This window comes from Rhinopithecus roxellana, chromosome 13 (genome assembly GCF_007565055.1).
Source record: "Rhinopithecus roxellana isolate Shanxi Qingling chromosome 13, ASM756505v1, whole genome shotgun sequence".
In the NCBI taxonomy this organism is placed as follows: Eukaryota; Metazoa; Chordata; class Mammalia; order Primates; family Cercopithecidae; genus Rhinopithecus; species Rhinopithecus roxellana.
This window is the reverse complement of record NC_044561.1, coordinates 132,340,254-132,353,845: the sequence shown is the minus strand read 5'-3', so window position 1 is coordinate 132,353,845 and position 13,592 is coordinate 132,340,254.

Here is a 13,592-nt window from a genome sequence, read left to right as displayed (position 1 = left end):
ACCCCTGACCCCACCCCAACCCTGCAGCCCCCACCCTACTCCTGAAGCCCTCACCCACCACTGACCCCACCCCACCGCTAACCCCACCCCACCCCTGCAGCCCCCACTCCACCCCTACAGCCCCCACCCCACCCCGTCCCCACTCCTGTCCCAGAAAGAGGGAACTAGAGAGACTGCCACATCCCCAGAGCTGTGGAGGTCAAGGTGCCAGTCAAGGCTTGCACAACACGCAGTGCCCGAGTGCTGAGCAGAATCGTGTCTCCCTGAATTCCAGTGTTGAGATCTGAAGCCCCAGGGCCTCAGCGGGACTGTGTTTGGAGACAGGCTCTCTACAGAGGTGATTATGTTAAAGTAGGTCACTAGGCTGGTCCCTGGCCCCATCTGACTGATGTCCTTGTAAGAGCAGATGAGGACACAGACCACGTGAGGACCGGGGGAGGAGATGCCGTCTGCACACCAAGAAGAGAGGCCTCAGGAGGAACTGGCCCTGCTGCTCCAGGACCTCAGACCTGCCGTTTTCAGGGCTGAGAGGTCGCCAGCGTCTGTGTGAACCGGGACCTCAGATTTGCCGTTTTCAGGGCTGAGAGGTTGCCAGCGTCTGTGTGAGCTGCCCAGCTGTGGCGTTTGTCATGGCAGCTGCAGCACACACACCCCACGGTCCACGAACCCCCTTCACAGCTGCCGCCACAGCCAGGTGGGGCTTGGAGAAGAAGTGGATTGTCACGCACTCAGTCAGGTGGTGATGCCAGTCACGCAAGGCTCCGAGGCAGCGGGTTGCAGGGGCAGAGCCGTGCAGCCCCTGGCACCCAGGATGCAGCTCCTGGCCCAGCCTCTGCTTGGCCAGTTGTTTCCAGTCGCTTCCAGTCCTAGCAGCAAAGATCGCAGGGCCTCTGTCCTCATGGGGTGTGGAGCAGAGATCTGGACAGTCCGAGATGACCTCCGCCACATGTCTGGTGTGTAGTGCCGGCCGTGGCTGGGCCCCCGTCTCCAGCAGGAGAGCCTGGGCTTCTCCACCCAGCAGCATTACCGGAGGGGAGAGCAGAGACACAAGGCCTCTTGGAGCCCAGGAAAGTCACTTCCACCACATTCTGTTGGTCAAAGTGAGCCACACAGCCAGCCAACCAGCATGGGAGGGGACCAGGAGACGAGATTCCCTGACAGCCATCACACAGTCCCCTACCACAGTAACAAAACAGAAAAAAGAGACTCCGTCAGTAGATCCGACTCTGCTCCTGTGAAAAGTGAATAAAATAGAAAAGTTCCCAAGTCTGAAAAAGAAAAAAGGGAAAAAGCAGTAGGAATTGTAAAAGGTGAGACTGGGTGCAGTAGGATCGCTGCACCTGTAATCCCAGCAAGGCAGGAGGATCACTTGAGCCCAGGAGTTCAAGACCAGCCTGGGCAACAGAGTGAGGCCCTATCTCTAAAAAAAAAATTAACCAGGCGTGGTGGTACACACCTGTAGACCCTGCTACTCAGGAGGCTGAAGCAGGAGGATTGCTTGAGCCTGGGAGTTCAAGATCAGAGTGAGCGATGATCCTGCCACTACACTCAGCCTCGGTGATAGAGTAAGACCCTGCCTCTGAAAAAAAAAAAAAAAAAGATGTTGGCCAGGCGCAGTGGCTCACGCCTGTAATCCCGGCACTTTGGGAGGCGAAGGTGGGCAGATCATGTCGTCAGGAGTTCGAGACCATCCTGGCTAACATGGTGAAACCCTGTCTCTAGTAAAAACACAAAAAAATTAGCTGGGCATAGTGGCAGGTGCCTGAAGTCCCAGCTACTCGAGAGGCTGAGGCAGGAGAATGGCATGAATCCAGGAGGCAGAACTTGTAGTGAGCCAAGATCACACCACTGCACTCCAGTCTGGGCGATAGAGCGAGACTCTGTCTCAAAAAAAAAAAAGTTAGACAACCTGAATAGACCAATAACCATGAAACAAACTGAGGCAGTATTAAAATACTCAACTCCCCTAAAGAAGACAGTGCCTCCAGATTCCTTAAAGATCTTCTACAACATAGAAAACTGTGGAAACTTTCAACTACAACTCGAGCACGACCCTGATGTCCAAACCTAGAAGGACAGCACAAAAAAAACAAAACAGATGCCAGCCTCATGACCATAGGGTGCAAAACCCTTACATACAAAGTGCAAATCAAATTCACTGAAGTAGCTGGGTGCACTGGTGCGCACCTGTAGTCTCAGCTACTCGGAAGGCAGAGGCGGGAGGATCACTCGAGGCCAGAAGTTCAAGATCCACTTGGCAAAACCCATAACAAAACCCATCTCTACAAAACTCTAAAAGAAAAATTACCTTTGTATTAAAATAGTTGTTCATTCTGGTGTCTTCACGGCTGCAGCTCAGCAGACCGGCCGAAGGAAGGCTGACGCCCCAACTCCACCTTTCGGCTCTGTCTGGGCCCTCGATAGGTCGGATGATCCCACCCGTGCTGGGCAGAGGGTTGGCTTTCCTGGGTCCACCAAATCCAATGGTGACCCGTCAGCACCCTCACAGATGCAACCAGAAACACATTTAACCAGCTAGCAGGCATCCTGCGGCCTAGTCAGTTGACATATAAAATTAACCATCACTGGGGGCTCCGCTGCACAGGCCTCACGTGGTGACTTCTGGGGCTCTCCATAAAGCAGAGCCTGGGACAAGGCCTTGGAAGTATTCTTTGGGGGGTGGTCTACCAAGGTAGGAGTGTGGGGTGGGGAGTGTGAGTCGGGCCGGGAGGAAGCGTCAGGAAGGGTGAGCACAGAGCTGTGGGCTGCAGGTGGGGCTGGGGCTCATTGCCGCTGGGACCCTCGAGGAACCAGGCCCAGAGGCTGGGACAGCCCCTTCTGTGAGGACTGAGCCCCAAGGCAGAGAGCCCTGGACAGTTAGGCCCGGCTGTGGGGCCTTGCCCTGGGCACAGCCATGGCTGCCTCTGCCGCTGATCCAGCCACAGTTAACGAGATTCTCTTCTCCCAGATGGATGCCTCCCTGAATCCAGTTACCTATAGAGAAACCGGAAGCGGCAGCTCACAGCATCCCCCCAGCTGGCCCCGTGCAGGGCTTCTGAGAGCTGCATGGTTCTGTGGGATGGCTCAGGTGTCTCTGGGACAGTGTCCCCTTGCTGGTAACGTCTCCACCTGTCCCCGGCATTGAGATTATGGAGCAAGAGACAATGGCAGGGAGCAAGTACCCCAGGAAGCAGACCTGGGTCCAAGTCTCCAGCCTCCGCCCAGCGACCCTCACAAGGGCGGCATCAGCAGCGTCAGTGATGTTCTTGTTCTTGGTGCTGTCGCCTGAATCGACCAAGCTCCGATTCCACGTGTGTAATGGGTGTGGCATTCCTCCCGTACTGCTGGTCTGCAGGAGAACCTGGGGATTCAACAAGGTTACGAGTGAGGCCCTGACGTCAGCAGGCAGGCAGTAAGGGATTGCTGCCACTTTGGTTGTGCAGGGCATTCCAGCCTTAAAAGTAAAGGGCTGGGGTGAGGGGCAAGAGGGGAGACTGTGGAATCTCCACCAAATTTTCTCCTGTTCCCAGATTGAACGTTTAGTTTGCGGAGGCTGTACATCGTTAAACACAGTCACGAGTCGCTTAGGCACGGGGATCGAGGAGTGCGGCACTGGGTGGTTTGGTCCCTGTGCACACGTCACAGAGTGCACACGTCACAGAGTGCACGCACACACACACACCTAGGTGGGAAAGCCTGTGTGCTCAGGGTGCCTGATGGAGGGGATCACTCTGGGCTGCAAATTTTACAGCATGTTACTGTGTGGGAACTGCAGGTAACTGGAACACAGTAGCCAGGATTTGTGCATACGGACACAGAGAAGGTACCGTATTAGAACCTTATGGAACCACCATTGTGCATGCGGTCAGTCCATTAAAATCTTATGCGGTGCATGACTGTTTACCTTTCTAGATCATTACAGACTAGTTTCTGATTCATTTTTCCACGTGATTAATCCAAAGCCCAAACTGAGGATTTCAGTGGAATTTAATGCGCTTTCCAGATCCCTTGGGAAGCACGGAACATTTACCGCCCACAGCTTCCCAGGGTGCAGCACAGCTCCATCTCCCCCGCACATCACGTGTAACAGACCCCAGACCTCTTTCCTGTGTGACCAAACTTAACCAGCCCAGCAACAGCCCCTCACCCCCGTCACGCCTGCGGTGAAATGCCAACGTCGATTCTCAGAGCAACCTGCAGGCGCCGGCGTCACGGACACAGGTGGCCTGAGAAATGTGGGTGCCTTTTCCCCTCCTGAGGCTCTCCTTTAGGGGCAGGGCCCACTGGACGCTTTTTTTTTTGGACAGACGAGCTCTCACTATGTTGTCCAGGCTGGTCTTGAAGTCCTGGGTTCAAGTGATCCTCCCACCTTGGCCTCCCAAGGCACTAGGATTACAGGCAGGAACTGTTGTGCCAGCATTATCTTGAAAGGCAAACACTCTACTATCTCTGTACAAACCCAGAACAGGGCTGGGCAGGCAGGGGCCCACCTGCTTCTACCTTTCTGCTCTCCTTGCCCTCCATGGGCAATCTGTACCCACAAAGGGGGGCTTTGCTCTCGGGGTCTGCTCTGGGGTTTCCCGGACATTTTATTGATGGCTTCGTCCTAGGACACGTGCCCTGGAAGCAGGCATGGTCCTGGGAATGAGCCATAGGTCAGCCTGCTCTCCATCATCAATCTGAACAGGTCCCTTCCCAATTCCTGATGGGGGAGTGAAGGAAAGACAAAGCCCTCACCTCCCAGACAGAGGCCAGCGCCACAGACCCCCACCAGCCTTGTGGGGGAACCCCTCGCCACGGCGGGCGGATCACGAGGTCAGGAGATCGAGACCATCCTGGCTAACACGATGAAACCCCATCTCTACTAAAAAAATACAAAAAACTAGCCGGGCGAGGTGGCGGGCGCCTGTAGTCCCAGCTACTCGGGAGGCTGAGGCAGGAGAATGGCGTAAACCCGGGAGGCGGAGCTTGCAGTGAGCTAAGATCCGGTCACTGCACTCCAGCCTGGGTGACAGAGCGAGACTCCGTCTCAAAAAAAAAAAAAAAAAAAAAAAAAAAAAAAAAAAAAAAAAAAAAAAAAAAATTAGCCGGGCGTGGTAGCAGGCGCCTGAAGTCCCAGCTAATTGGGGGAGGCTGAGGCAGGAGAATGCCGTGAACCCAGGAGGCGGAGCTTGCAGTGAGCCTAGATCGTACCATTGCACTCCAGCCTGGATGACAGAGCGAGACTCCGTCTCAAAAAAAAAAAAAAAAAAAAGACAAGGAAACCCCCTCACCACCCACAGGGCACAGGTGGCCTCCCACCACCGCCATCGAATCAGGCCCAGAGTCTGACCCAGGACCCTCTCCCCTGCAGTCCCTGACCTCCTCTCCGCTTCCCATTCCTCCTCCGCTGAAATCTCAGCCCCTGAACCAAGCCCTGCCTGACTCCTGCCTGGGTCAAACCCTACTCTGGCCTGGGCTCCAAACGCCGGAGTCCCTCTGAGCACTTCCCATCTGGAAACATAAGCAGGGTCACACTCATTCCTGGGGCGGGGGATGTGCAGCCCCCGACTCTGGGCAGCTCAGTTCTCTGCCCACCCCGTGCCCAGCCTGATACACAACCGTTTCTCCTTTGCAGATGTGTTACAGGACCCTAACACCCAAAGGCAGTCAGGGTTTCTGCACTACAGTCCCTTCTGCGGTCGCTAGAAATATGTTATAGGAATGAGGTTTGGCTCCAGACCCCAAGAGAGGGCTCTTGGCTCTCGTGCAAGAAAGAATTCAGGGCAAGTCTACAGCGCAAAGCAATAGCAAATTTATTGCAAAAGTAAAGTAGTGAAAGAATAGCTACTCCATAGACAGAACAGGGCGTTCCAGAAAGTAAGAGGGGGAACACGCCCACCGTAGGTACAATGCTGGTATATATGGGGAGGTGTGCTCGGCTGCAAGTGTTTGTGATAAAGGATTAATTTTCTTTTCTTTTCTATCTTTCTTTTTTTTTTATTTTTATTTTTGAGACAGTCTCCCTCTGTCACCCAGGCTGGAATGCAGTGGTGTGATCTCAGCTCACTGCAACTTCTCTGCCTCCTGGGTTCAAGCGCTTCTGGTGTCTCAGCCTCCCGAGTAGCTGGGAATACAGGCGCCCGCCACCACGCCCAGCTAATTTTTATATTTTCAGTAGATACGGGGTTTCGCCATGTTGGCCAGGTTGGTCTCAAACTCCTGACCTCAGGTGATCCACCCACCTCGGCCTCCCATAGTGCTGGGATTACAGGTGTGAGCCACTGCACCCAGCCTATTTTGTTAATTACTATATTTTGAAAGAATCGATATTATTGTCTTTAAAGCAAAATTAGGAATGCGTTTGTTCTCCAGATATCGGGCCACCTGGACACTCCCAAGTCTGAGTCTGTTTAGTAAACATCACTAATCTGTTCCCTTAACTGTAAACATCTAGAGGCCAGGAATGCTGGACTTTCTGAGAATGCGGCCCACCAAGTCCCAGACCCTACTCAAGACGGAGTCGCTCTGGTTCGAACGCCTCTGACAGATGTGTCGAATGCATGGATGAAATTCTGCCAAGATTTTTTGACAAATGTGCAACCTCTCCAACCCCTTTCCTCCTGAGTCTGCATTTCATCCCCATTCTATCTGGCTTCTGTGGACGCAGGAGGGTTGTTCCCGCCTGCTCAGGAGAGAGGCTAGGAGGAGTGGGGGTGGGGAGGGGGCCACGCCTCTCTGGGCTCAGGGTCCCATCTGGTCCTCACAGGGCTGAGGCTTCCCATCTGAGGCCCCCTGCGGTGCATCCAACAAGCGAAAGTGGAAACAACCGCTAGGCGCCACGCCGGGTGAGGGCGGGACCACGGACCCCAAGACTCCTCCCCGCAGAGACTCCGCAGGGTCCGCCTGCTCTTCCACACCCAGCACCCGCAAACGGAGCGGGGGCGGGGCCGGGCTTCCAAAAGTCCCTGTGGCCAGGAAGGAAGGGCGTGTCCCGGGCCGGTGCGCCGTGGCTGGGCCCCCGGGATTCTCTGCGTCCAGCAGCACAGCAGGGTTCTCCACAGCTATGCCCCGTGCTCTGGCCCTGGCAGCCTGCAGGCGGCGGCGGTGGCAGATAAGCTGGCAGGAGGGCAGGCGGGCGTGGCCTGGCCCCGGAGCCCTGGGCGTCCACCCGGCGCCTGCCGCGGCTCCTGCACGTGGACTTGGCCACAAGCACCTGAAGATTCCCTGCGCGTCGGGCCTGCCTGGACCCCACACCTGTCTCCTCCTGCGGCCCCGGCCCCGGCCCCGGCCCCTGGTCTGGTCTGCGCCCTCCACGCGGCCAGAGGGAGAGCAGCACCGCCCTCAGCTGGGAACGCGCAGGGTCCCTTCCCGGGGCCTCCCCCGGCCCTCGCTCCCCTCCCGGGTTGGCCTGACTTGCCTGCGGAAGTCTGGAACTTCCACCTCCCGGGTTCGAGCGATTCTCCTGCCTCAGCCTCCGGAGTAGCTGGGACTCCAGGCGCCCGCCACGCCCGGCTAATTTTTGTATTTTTAGTAGAGCCGGAGAGTTTCCTCCCGGGCCCTGGCAGGGCCTGGTGGTCTGAGCGGGCTCGTGGTGGAGGGGAGGGCGTCCTGGGGTGAGGGGAGCGGGCCGTGTCTCCTGTGTGCAGACGGTGGCAGGCTCCCGAGGACGGCTGTGTCCACGGCCACCCCCACACCCGGCATCGGCACACACGCCCCACTCTCCTCTGCCCGGGACACCAAGCGCAGGGCCTGGCGGGGGGCCTTGCGCCACGTCTGAGAGGCGGACGACCCTTCCCAAGAGCGGCGGGTGTGAATTCCACCGCCCCTAGCGCTGAGGCCGGGAGCCACCTGCAGAGCACAGCGGCAGCTGTAACTCACCAGCACCAGTGAAAACCCTAGGGGGGAAAGACTCAGGTGTAAAGTTAAAATTCCAAAGGCAGGCCGGGCGCGGTGGCTCATGCCTGTAATCCCGGCACTTTGGGAGGCTGAGTCGGGTGGATCACCTGAGGTCAGGAGTTCAAGACCAGCCTGGCCAACATGGTGAAATACCGTCTCTACCAAAAATACAAAAATTAGCCAGGTATGGTGGTGGGCGCCTGTAGTCCCAGCTACTTGGGAGACTGAGGCAGGAGAATCGCTTGAAGCTGGGAGGCGGAGGTTGCAGTGAGCTGAGATGGAGCCACTGCACTCTAGCCTGGGCGACAGAGCCTGGGCGACAAAAAAAAAAAGAAAAAAGTATCAATGATAAAGCTATCGATGATGAGAGTATCCACGATGAAATGATCAATGATGGGGGAACCCCAGGAACCCTCCGCCTCCACCGTAAATGCAGCCTCAAGCACAACCCGGCTGTGTGCAGGACAGTCACACAGTCACACGCCTTTGGAACAGCCCAGGTCTGGACAGAGCTGCCCGCTCAGGCCAGAGGGAGGCCTGCCATGCCCCAGGAAGGCACTGGTTCCTGGCTTGGAGGTTTTCTTCGTTGTGAAGAATCATGATGATGAATTAGAAGTAGTGAGTTTGGCACGAATGAGATGCTCCCTCCAGGACATTACTGGAGGGCGCTGCTAGCTGGCATCCTGGCCTGGTGGCGCTTCCCCTCTCATTCTGCTCGGGTGTGAGTCCTGGCTGAGGACTGCCCCCAGGGCAGGACTCCGGGCTTCAGGAGCAAGGTCCTGAGCTGCAGGGCCGTGGTGGCTGGTCTGCAACAGGCTTTCCCCTCCGTGGATGTGTGGACACTCCGGAGGCCTGGAATTTCAGCAACGTCAGCCAACGGCCACAGGGACAACCACAGTAAAGCCAGCCTGCTGGGAGAAAAGCAACAGACTTTGAGCTAAAATCACCTCCGGAACTTCCTGTCTACCTGGACACCTGTCTACAGGGCCTGAAAGAGGAACTAACACTTTCTCCTCCTGCGGGGCCACGTCAGGAAGGAGCCTCTCTGGCAAGGACTGCCCCGGCCCACCCGGACTCCACTCAGAGCCTGGGCCCTCGGTTCCCGTGAAGCTCTGAGGGCAGGTTGGCAGCCACAGCACTGGGCCAGGACCCAAGATGAGGCAGGCCAGGCCCTCCACCAAGGGCCCAGTCCCTCTATGCAAATGCAGGTAGTGCCTGTGTGTGGCCAGGGGCCCCTGGGAGATTGCAGTGAGGAAGGGCGGGTAGATGTGCTTGGACCGAGACAGAAAGCTCCAGGGTGGCACTTGCCATGAGCATGGGCACGACCCTCCTCCTCTTCCTCCTTCTCCTCCTCCTCCTCTTTCTTTTCCTTCTCTTCTAGGCGCTTCCCCTGCAGCTGCAGTGGGAGGAGTTTCCAGAGGCTGAAATGTGCTCCTGGGGCAGCAGCCCCCTGCCTGCTGCAGTCTCTCCTGGACTCCGCTGCTGGGCTGTGCACATAGCACCCATTTTAGGGCACAGCCGGTGGGGAGGCCCCAGAGGGGAATCCTCTTGTGGCAATGGGGATAAAGGTCCTGTCTGCCAGCCGGGGGCAACTCCATCCCATGTGGCCTAAGGCAAAACTTGGAATCCACATTGCTTGATTTTGGGATGGTGTTCTGCACCATCCCAAACAGGCACCTCCAGAATTCCCTCCCCAGCAGGCGGGTTACTTAGAGGCTGGAACTCACTCCTGGCTAAAGATTCACTGCAAGATTGACTGCGATTGATTTGTAATCTGGGGGCGACCTGCGATGGCGCGGCCCCTTCACCAGATGTGTTTGTGGTGGAAGTTATCCAAGTGACACGGCACCAAAGTGTGTGATCGGTGGCAAATCTGTACAGGTCTGCGGCAACCGCAGTTCTCGCCTCCTCAGAAGAAAGAATTCGACCAAGGAGCAGAAGGCAGAAGGAGAGACTGAGCAAGTTTTAGAGCAGGAGTGACATTTATTAAGAAGCTTCAGAGCAGGAAGGACAGGACACTTGGAAGGGGGCCGAGTGGGTGACTTGAAGGACACGTGTGGTTTGACCTTCGACTTGGGTTTATACGTTGGCACGCATCCGGGGTCTGACATGCCTTCTCCCCTGATTCTTCCCTTGGGCTGGGCTGTCCACATGTGCGGCGGCTGCCAGCACTCGGGAGGAGCACGCGCTGTGTGTTTACTGGAGTTGTGCACCTGCTCACCTGAGGCGTTGTTCCCTTACCCGTCAATGTCCCTAGGAGGCCATAGGCCAGTTACACTCCACAATTTTGCCTTTTAATACACATGCTTGAGCCCACTCACCCAATGCCTGAGGTCTTACGGGGAAGCTGCTGATCACCAGTTTCAGGATTTTTCTGTCTGTTGGGAGACTGCCTTTCCCTGGCGTTGGCTGTGACCAAGGATTATTTTAGAGAGACAGTTAACAGCCACCCGACCAACCCTGATGGTCGCCTGACATTCCTGGTTGGGAGGGCCCGCTCCTGCCCTGCTCACGTCTGACCAGCTGCCTACTCTAACAGATGGAACAATAATGCAAGAGAAGCCATCAGAGCAGGTCACCTGGCACCTCCTGGCCCCTGCCTCTCCTGCATTCCAGACCCCCTCTATGCTTCCCTCTACAAATTGAAGAGTGGCCATTTTTGGAAAGGATTCTGGCCAATCTCCCCCTTGCTAGCAAGGAGAATATAACTCACTCACTTTCTTTCTTTTTTTTTTTTTTTTGAGGCAGAGTCTCACTCTGTCGCCCCGGCTGGAGTGCAGTGGCACGATCTTGGCTCACTGCACGCTCTGCCTCCCAGATTCATGCCATTCTCCTGCCTCAGCCTCCTGAGTAGCTGGGACTACAGGCGTCTGCCACCAGGCCCAGCTAAGATTTTTGTATTTTTAGTACAGACGGGGTTTCCACCCTGTTAGTCAGGATGGTCTCGATTGCCTGACCTCGTGATCCGCCCGCCTTGGCCTCCCAAAGTGCTGGGATTACAGGCATGAGCCACTGCGCCCAGCAGCTCACTCTCTGTCACACCCCACCCTTGTCATCGTGGCTTCTTTTTAAGCGGCGAACAGCCTGACCTTTGCCGTTTACAGCCGCAACCTTCCCTTTCAGAGTTGAGGCACAGCTGGCCCAGCCCTGACATGAAAATCGGAATCCTAAGACGGACGGAACACTCTGTGTGGCAATAAGACACCAAATTCCAGCCTGACTCTGGTATAGCATCGCCAGACTCTGAAGGAAGTGAGAATGTTTTGCCTCAAAGTATATTTCTTTGACATATTTTGAAATGGCCCCCCAGAGCCGTCCTTTCTCAGGGAAATTAGCACCTGTAGAGAATCTCCATGAATGCATCAGGACTTCCCCTTCTAGGACTTTCCGGACCTAGGAGAGATTAACTGAGAGCCTGACATCTTTAAGGTCTGAAAAGAGACATTTGCCCTCTATTCTCTCTGAGGGATGCAACCTACAAGGCTTCATCTGCAAAACAAGGGCCCAGCAGCCGCAGTGTGACCAGGCCGCTTCCGTAGCAGAGTCCCGGCCACCCTCATGCTGGGACTGGCAGCTGCGGAAAGGCACACGGGACCCGTCTGGAGAACCTGGACACTGTGTCCCCCTTGGGGTCCCTCCCCCACATGCTGGTCCCGTCTCACTGCTGGAGGGCCAAGCACCTGGAGCTGTGCCGCCTGGCTCTCCCGATGCCCAGCTCCAAGCCTGTCTATCTACCCTGCCCTGCAAAGCCAGGTGTGCTTGACCAGCTGCTCCCTGCCAGGCAGTGCCCACAGGGGAGAAGGTGAATTCTGGAAGGGACGCAGGGGAGAGAAGGGACTGATGGCAGCGGCTGCACCCAGCCTGCCGCTTCTCAGATGGGCCCTGCAGCACTTCTCAGACGGGCCCAGCCAGCCAGTGCACGCCGCCCTCCTCCCTCCACAGCCCTGGCGACCCGGGCCCCGGGAGTCCGAGCTCCTCCTGGCTCTGGGTGTTAAGCAGGGCAGCCTCTACCTCTGGGTTCTGCCATTCGGTCGCCGAGTTAGCCCTTTACACCTGGCCAACCCCTCTCTATGCTGAGTTGGCGATTCTACCAGGTTCTCTCTGCCCAAGTCGCTGGTGGCGCTTCCTGCACGACTCAGGCCAGACCTGGGGGCCACACGGGCAGCCGTTCCCCACCACCCTCCGACTCCAGTGCATCTGAGGCCGTCTGGGTTACTGGAGATGGCCCGTGGTGCTGGAGCAGACGGAATGGCAGTGCTGTCCTGAGGCAGGCACAGGTGGGGGCCCTGAGGAACAGACACGCCCAGTACCCACAGTGTCAGAGGTTCATCTGCTTAATCTGGCCAATTGTGGTTCATATACAAAGTAAAACAAGAGGAACAAATCCACACAAACATGCTGGAAATGTGAGATAAAGCCTCTGGAGAGAGTTGTAGTGATGAAAGCAGTTAAGACAGCTCGAAATACACCGAGAATTCCCATTAAAAAATTCCAGCCACCAACCAGAGAGAAACTGCGGGCCCTGGAGCTGTGGGCAGGGACCCTGAGCACCAGTCTGTTCTGCAGAGAGGGCAGCGGCTCAATGGCGCCCTCTTGGAGAAAATTCCATGAACCAGATGCCTCCGGCCAGGCCAGCCCTGCCTCACGCAGGTCCCTGCAGCCTCATCAGCAAAGACCACTCTCAAAAAAATTCTTTTCATTGTTTACTAAGTGCCACTACATGGAAGCTCAGAGAAATAGGATTTGTGGAAGAGAGTACTGAAGAATACTGCTATTGGCTGTATTTTATGATTATCTCTAGTTAGAAATCGTTTCTTGGTATTCAAGGTTTAAAAGAACAAAACTTCTGCAGCCTGATGGTGGGTTAAGTAACATTCTGCAGCTTTGGAGAGTGGAAAAGCATCAGACCGAGTAAGTACTGGCTGAGCTGGCAGCTCTGACATTCCTCTGTGACACGGGCTTTTTTCTGCGCCCGCGTCAGGCTCTGCCTGTACCGAGAGGTTCCACTGCGTCTTCGTTAAACCGGCTTTGAGGAAGAAGTAGAGATCCTGTTGGAGCGGAGGCATCTCCATGCAGAGACGGCCCCAGAGGTGCCCCCACCCGTGTGGGAGGCAACTGCCCAGGCCCCAGGGGGTGACCAGCTGTTGCCAGTGGAATGGGTTGCGGGGACAGTCACTTCCAACCGGGGGCTTCTCCCCATCTGCTGGAGGGATGGGCACCAAGAGCCCTGGGGAGGCAGAGCCACAGATGAGGGCCTGGAGTCTGGCTCTGGGATGAGCCACTGTGCGCGTCGGAGTCCATGTGTGTGAGCACCTGAGGGTGACAGACGTGCCGCCGAAGCCCATGCAGCTCACGGGCTGCTTCCCTCCTTCCAGACGTGGCCAGCTCTGATCCAAAGGCTGTTTTGTGGGGGCTGTTCCCCAGCAAACGCATGGGACCACAGACTAAGAGGGGCAGCAGGCAGTCCACCCGGGGACCTGGGCTACCCCTGTCAAGCTCAAGCAGACACCTTTGTGTCACAATGAGGGCTCCCCCGGAAGAGGTGGCTGCCCCAGGTCACTCGGGGCTCACAGTGGACGCACGGTGGGCAGCGGCTGCACGGCGGCCTTCGTGATGGACTCTGGGGCAGACAGGCTTCTGTAACATGGGCATCGCAGAGCTGGTCTGGAATGCTGGCGGCGTACTGGTACCTCCTGGGACCGCCCGTCGAGTGA